Raw genomic sequence first — 7,220 nt, forward strand, 5'->3', positions numbered from 1 at the left:
AGCTTTCCTGCTCCTCTGATGCTGCTTGGCCTGCTGTGTTCATCCAGCTCTACACCTTGTTATCTCAGATTCTCCAGCATCTGCAGTTCCTACTATTTCCAAATCAAGGCGTTGTTTTCCTAAGGTGTTGCAGGTCAGCGAGGACAAGGGTGACCGGTGAATAGGAACTGACACTCAAAAGGACATGGCAGAGTTTTGGGTGACCTGAAATTTATAAAAGGATAGAAAGATAGAAGGTTGGCCAGGTACACATTTGAACATTTACGTTTGCAGTTACTACAGCATAAACAAGTGCGTTAACAGCAAATAATGTGAGACAGAGGCAGAATCAGGTGAGTTTACAGAGGTGTAAATAAGAAATCTTAGTAATAGCACAAACACGTGAGTGGAAGCTCATTTCTGGGTCGAATATGATAATACAACACACCTGTTTTCAAAACACTCTTTCTCTGATGTTCGCCACTACAAAAGGATTATGGATACCTGGTCAATTACATCCTCATCAATTACTTTCAATGATCAGCAAAGTGATTGAAGAGGTCATCAGGCTTTTGACGCACAGCGGTAGTGAGCCAGAAGTTGAGTTCAAGTCCCACCTACACCAGAGGCGGGCCATGATTTGTTTGAAGAGGTTGATTCAAAATATCTAGAAGAGGTCATCAACAATACGATCAACTGGACTTACATTGTAAAAACCTGCGAGCTGATGCACAGTTTGGATTCCAGCATGGCCACTGGGTTCATTACAGCCTTGGTCAAACCCTGACAACCATGGCATCAGGAGACAAAGTAAAACTGAAGTCCACATGTCGGGGGAAATTCTCCATTTGGTGCAGTTATAACTAGTACTAAGGGAAAATGATTGTTACAGACGAATAATATCCCACGAAATTGCTATTCACCTTATCTATGCCCTTCATGATTTGATAAACCTCAACAAAGGTCACCCACAACCTCCTGCGTTCCAGTGAAAAAAAGTCCCAGCTTATCCAGCCTACATTTATAACTCAAACCCCACAGTCCCAGCAACATCCTGGTCAATCTTTTCTGAAGCCTCCCCAATTTCCTTCCTAAATGAGGGCGACCAGAACTGGACACAGTACTCCAGAAGAGGCCTCACCAATGTCCAGTATAACCTCAACAGCACCTTTTCACACAGAGTCGTTCATATGTGAAATGAACATTCAGACGAAGTGGTAGATGCAGGTACAGTTACAACATTTAAAAGACATTTGGATAGGTACATCAATAGGAAAGGTACATCAATAGGAAAGGTTTCGAGGGATATAGTCCAAATGCAGGCAAGTGGAACTAGTTAGTTTAGGAAACTTGGTTGGGACGGACGAGTTGGACCAAAGGGTCTGTTTCTGTGCCGTATGAGTATGACTCTAAGATCCTCAGAGTAGTGTTACTGGCACAATTTCTTAAGCTGTTTTATCAATGACATTTCCTCTACTATAAAGTCAGAAATGAGAATTTTTCCTGACAGTCATTTGCTGCAACTCAGACACCGAAGCTATTCTTGCTCAAACGCAGCAAAACTCGGGCAACATTCAGGTTTGGGCTTACAAGTGGAAAATAACAAATAACAAATGTCAGGCAATGGTCATCTCCAGTGAGACAGAATTTAACCTTTTACCAGTGCCATTAAATGACAAAACCATTGCTGAATCCCCTATAAGCAACATCCAAAACAAAGCAACCCTGTTAATCAGCACCATGCCTACCAGTGAAACAATCACTTCCTCCAACACTGGCATCTATGGCAGCAGCGTATACCCTGTCTCATTTGCTAGTCAACATTTGCCTGACATAGTCATACTCACGACAAACCATGCCTCAGATACCTCATCCTCGCTAATGCGTCTGTCACAAGTTCTATCTTCATACTGTATTACGTAGCACTACCACCATGCTAAATGGGACAGTTTTCAAATAGATCTAGCAACTCAAGACTGGACATCTATTAGGTCCTCTGGGCCTTCAGCGGCAGCAGAAAGGGACTCAAACAGAATCTACAACCACATCCACCACCACATCATTACCACCAAGTCAGAGATCAACACTGGTTCAATGAAGAGTACAGGAAAACAAGCCAGAAACAGCACCAGGTCACACCTTCACCTTCAGTGAAGCTATAACATAGGTTAATTTGTGTGCCAAACAGCAAAAACAGCAAGTGATTGGCAGAGTTGAAAAATTCCACAATGAACAGATCAGATCTAACCTTTGCAGCCTTGTCACATCAAGCCAGATAAACACCGTGGCTACCAGACCAGGTCAGAGGCTAGAAATTCTACAAGTAATTTACCTCCTCACTCCCTGTAGCCTGTCCACTATCTATAAGGCATAAATCATCCAATTGCTTGTACAAGTGCAACTCTCCAGTTACACTCAAAACGCGTCCCATTTGATTAGCATCACTTCCACAAACTTTCATTTCCTCCTCACAGACACTCAGTAGCAGCAATGTGTACCATCTACAGGATGCACTGTACAAGATCACCATTGCTCTTCAGTACTTTTCAAACCTAGGACTTCTACCATATGTAAGACAATGGTACCGAATAAATGGGAACACCACCACCTGCAAAGATCCAAGCTGCTCACCATCCTGGCTTGTAAACATATTGCTGCTTTTTTCAGTGCCACAGGGTCAAAATCCTGGAACTCCGTCTCTAGCAGCACAGTGAATGTACTTCAAATGGACTATAAATGCATGTCCAGCCAGTGAAGCCCACGACCCTGAGTGAATTTTTAAAAAGTTACTTCACAACCTTCACAGGCTAATGAGAAATGTTTGCTGGCTGGAATGGATTCAACATTTGAATTAGTGTAATCTCTTGTAACAACCTTCAAACAAAGCAATTCTTTTGCTTACTGCCAGTGTCAACCTTCTTATAAAGAGATCATTGAAGCAACAGGTATAGGAATTGTTGGTGCAAACCTGCCTATTTTAGTCAAACAAAAAAAAAATCAACTTACTCCATGAATATTGAAGCTGTAACTGTTCACGAACATTAAAGTTTCCTTACAGATAACAAACAACGGTTTCAAAAGATAAACGAAAATCCACTTACTCTTGCTGAAAAGCTGGTCGTCGTCTTCTTTGGCAGAATAATCAACAAGCAAGGTGACCTTAGTGATATGAAATTATCTGTACCGTGACATGTGCACAACTCTGAAAGTCTTTCCCAAGTGACTTTGTGCTGTTGTAGTAATGCTGCACAGAATTCATGGTAGTGTTCTATCAGCAAAACCAATAAATTTGTAATAGATTTCATGTTCACAACATTAACTATTTAAATTAGACTACAGTTTGCTTATTAACTTTTCTCAGTTTAAACATGTTCAGCTGAGTCAGGAAGCAAATTCCTGGTGCCACAGATCTTTGGGCAGAGAGGACACAGGTTGCCTGAACAAGATGGGCTTTCAAGTCAAGATTTTACTGTCTCTCACCTTCCACTTCTGTTGCTACTCTGTAGCAGAGTGTTTGCAGTTAATTTCTGACAGTGATTACTACATTCAGGCCTGTTGGGTGAGGCTTCTCCAATGCACTAGAGTCAGAGTTGTACAGCACAGAAACAGACCCTTCGGTCCAACTGTTCCACGTCAGATACCCTAAATTAAACTAGTCCCATTTGTCAGCATTTGGCCCACATCCCTCTAAACCTTTCCTATTGATGTACCTACCCAGATGCCTTTTAAATGTTATAATTATACCAGCCTACAACACTTCATCTGGCAGTTCATTCCATACACGCACCACCTTCTACATGAAAATGTTGCCCCTTACGTCCCTTTTAAATCTTTCCCTGCTCACCTTAAACCTATGCCCTCTAGTTTTGGACTCCCCTACTCTGGGGAAAAAGACTTTGGCTTTTCACCCCATCCATGCCCCCCCATAATTTTATAAACCTCTTATAAAAAGTCACCCCCCAGTCTCCAATGCTCCAGGGAAAATAGCCCCAGCCTAATCAGCTGCTCCCTGTAAGTCAAACGCTCCAACTCTTGGCAACATCCTTGTAAATCTTTTCCAAACCCTCTCAAGTTTTACAATATCCTTCCAATAGCAGGGAGATCAGAATTGAACGCAGTATTCCAAAAGTGGCCTAAACAATGTCCTATATAAATGTAACACAACATCCCAACTCCCATACTCAAAGCACTGACCAATAAAGACAAGCGTACCAAACACCATCTTCAGTACCCTGTCTACCTGTGACTCCCCCTTCAAGGAACCATGAACCTGCACCTAAGGTTACCTCACAGTAAAACAGGATCTTGATCAGATGATCATCAGATGAGGGGTGGCAGATGGAGTTTTATTTAGATAAATGTGAGGTATTGCATTTTGGTAAGGCAAATCAGAGCAGGAGTTGCACACTTAATTGATAGGGTCCTAGGGAGTGTTGCTGAACAAAAAGACCTAGGGATGTAGGTTCATTAATCCTTGAAAGTGGAGTAACAAGTAGGTAGGGTAGTGAAGAAGGTACTTGGTACGCTTGCCTTCATTGGTTAGTGCAGTGAGTATAGGACACAAAAATCATGCAGCCTGGGACAGTTATCCTCGTTTTGAGGGATTGATGATGATAAATCTTAGTGTAATATTCTAAACAAAATGATTGCATTGGCTTGCACGTGTTCTTTAAGATTGAAATATTTTAAGCTGAATAAGGTGAGCAATGCTTTGAAACCTAATATCTAAGTTCACATAACTTGGATATGGAAGCTCCCAACTGGCAGGCTGTAATGACCCTCTCCCCCAGAAATGACACTGCAGCTACAGATATATAAACTATATTATGTGAGAGCGAGAGCAAGTTAGAGACAGAGAAAATCCATGAAACCCAAGTGCCGAAAGTTGTAAATGGCTATAGGAGGATTAAATGTTTATGTAAAACAAGAATAGGCGCACTTTAACAAAGCATAAGCTAATATGCTTTGAATATAAGAAAATCTGTGAAAAAAAAAAGCAATGATGTCTAAAAGCTAAAAATATTTAAACATCAAAGTCCAAAAATCTTTAAAATGCCCAACTAAAAGAAAAAGTGCTGGTCCTTTAGCTCATGTTGAGCATCATTGAATGAAGACTAAACCAAGTCTAAAAGTTAAATAAAATCAAATTTAACATGTATAACTGTAGGCCAAGTACACCTCAAGGCTAAACGCCAATGCTGAACTTCAAATTCCTTTGATCACTTCACTGCCCTTTTACTAGTCTGTACAATTTTATACTGATGCAATGTTATGCAACAGTGCAACTGTCACATTGAAAAGCAGATAAAGGAAAAAACATGTAATCAGGCCACATATGTAACCAATTAACATGATCATTTATGGTTGTGGCATTCAAATACGTCAACTGAAAAAGGTTTACTACAAGTACTGCCATATAAACTATTGAGCTGTTTCTGAAAGATATGATGTTTTATGAATGGAAAGTTTTCTCTGCAGCATGACAACACTCAAACAATGCTGCAGAAACAAAGATAGAAACAGTAACCACTGCACAGTTAAAATACCTGTCACAGCAATACAATACAAAATTAAACTGTATTCATTGAATATAAATGTAAAAACAAAGTGGTTGCTGTAGCTCACTTTATCATCCTGCACATGTTGGGCAGTGAAAAAGCTAGCATATTTTGTTATCAGAATAGATTCACAAAATCACACACCCAAAATTGTACTTTAAGTTGTCTCAGCTTCATTAAACCAGAATTAGTTTAACACAATCATTTATGTAACTACAGATCTGTATAATTTGTAAAATGAAATGGATCCCCCAACTTAGGAGGCAAAAATATCCAATTGAGGTTGTAAATGTTATTGCATTTTTTTGCCATTTGATAAATGTACCCAATTTCAAACCTATATGCTTAAAATTGCAGCATAAGCAAACATTTCCATACTTCAAGAGAAAAAGTTATTTTATATTAGATTTTCAGATTTTTGTAACCGGAAAGATTAAAAACTCAATTATTTTGATGAAAAATACTTCAGTCTTAAACTGAAATACCACTCTGGTAAATCTCATTTCATAAGCGAGCCGAAGAGGACGGTAAGCACTGTATTTCTTCCAACTGCAACAACGGTGAAATAACAAAAAACAAGTAGTTGCATAACGTTAACTGAATCAAACTGAGTGTGATTCGGTATTGCAGGGAAGACGAAGGTTGGAAAAGAATTTCACCGTACTCACTTTTTCGCCTCAACGACTCTCGGGCAGCAATTAGAATAGGGAGCGAAATGAGTGCCTCAACTTTGGGCTGGTTAATAGGCCGATGGCAGGAGGAGTTGCCTACCGACTCAAGGTGATCATCAGACTGTGGGGAGAGGGCGGGGGTGTTGTTTCTATGAGGTAGAAAGGGACTGTGGAGTATGAGCTGGGATGACCATCTCCACACCTCTCCTCCCCGGTTCACACGCCACCCCCCACTTCAGCCTCTCTCACACGTGCTCGGAAATTGTCAGTGTCTCAGCTGGGGGCCTTCGTCCCGGTTCATTGCCGCAGCCTGAGCCCCGGACGTGCCGAGCGGCCACTGGCGGTGACAAGGCGAACCGGGGACCTAAAGACGCACCTTCTCCTGCCGACTGCCGGCACATTCGCCATTTGATCCGCCTCGGGCAACCCCGCTTTCCGTTCCGCGGATGACCACCAGCGCCTCCGCCCCAACCTCCCCTTCGTGTTTTCACTTCGTTAGCGAGGCGCTGGATTTAATCGATGCTTTCGTCGGAACCTGGCTCACGTGGTGCGTGTGGAAAGTGCGGAACCGGTAAATGGGGAGGGTTTTACTTAGATCGCTGCCATTGCGCGACCGGCGGGAAAAAAGAAAAAAAAACCGGTAGAGTGAAAATTGAGTGGAGGAGAAAGAGAGGGAGGGGGAGAGAGAGAAAGAAAGGCGACTGGAGGAAGGAAGTGCTGTCGGTGAGTGTGCTCCAGGAGCTGATTGAAACCGCGAGGCGCCGTTTAAAGGAGATGGCGGCAACTGCTTTATTCGAGAACCGCTCTGTCCTAGACCCGCATCGACCCCAACGTTTAAAAGAGCACTTTGGGGGCGAGGGGAAATAACCTTAATGCTTCCCTCCTACGATGTTTACTTGTACGGGTTTAACTTTTGTTTCTGGCGCGAGGATCCTTCGAGAAGGAGGTCATTCGCCCATCGTCCCCTGGGCTGGCTCTTTAAATGAGCTTTCTCCCCCACTTCCCCCCCCCC

The 7,220-nt window shown here is 42.2% G+C and overlaps 1 long non-coding RNA gene across 1 annotated transcript; it reads right to left on the reverse strand.

Moving 5' to 3' along the window:
• Window positions 1–79: 79 nt before the first annotated feature.
• LOC125482492 lies at window positions 80–7,055 on the reverse strand. Its single transcript, XR_007261663.1, has 3 exons — window positions 6,206–7,055; window positions 3,081–3,247; window positions 80–848 (listed from the first exon to the last, which is right to left on the reverse strand). It is a non-coding gene; the product is annotated as an uncharacterized LOC125482492 (long non-coding RNA).
• Between the last annotated feature and the right edge of the window lie 165 nt (window positions 7,056–7,220).

The sequence above is a fragment of the Rhincodon typus genome, unplaced genomic scaffold, assembly GCF_021869965.1.
Source record: "Rhincodon typus isolate 14 unplaced genomic scaffold, sRhiTyp1.1 hic_rhity00011235, whole genome shotgun sequence".
NCBI lineage: Eukaryota > Metazoa > Chordata > Chondrichthyes > Orectolobiformes > Rhincodontidae > Rhincodon > Rhincodon typus.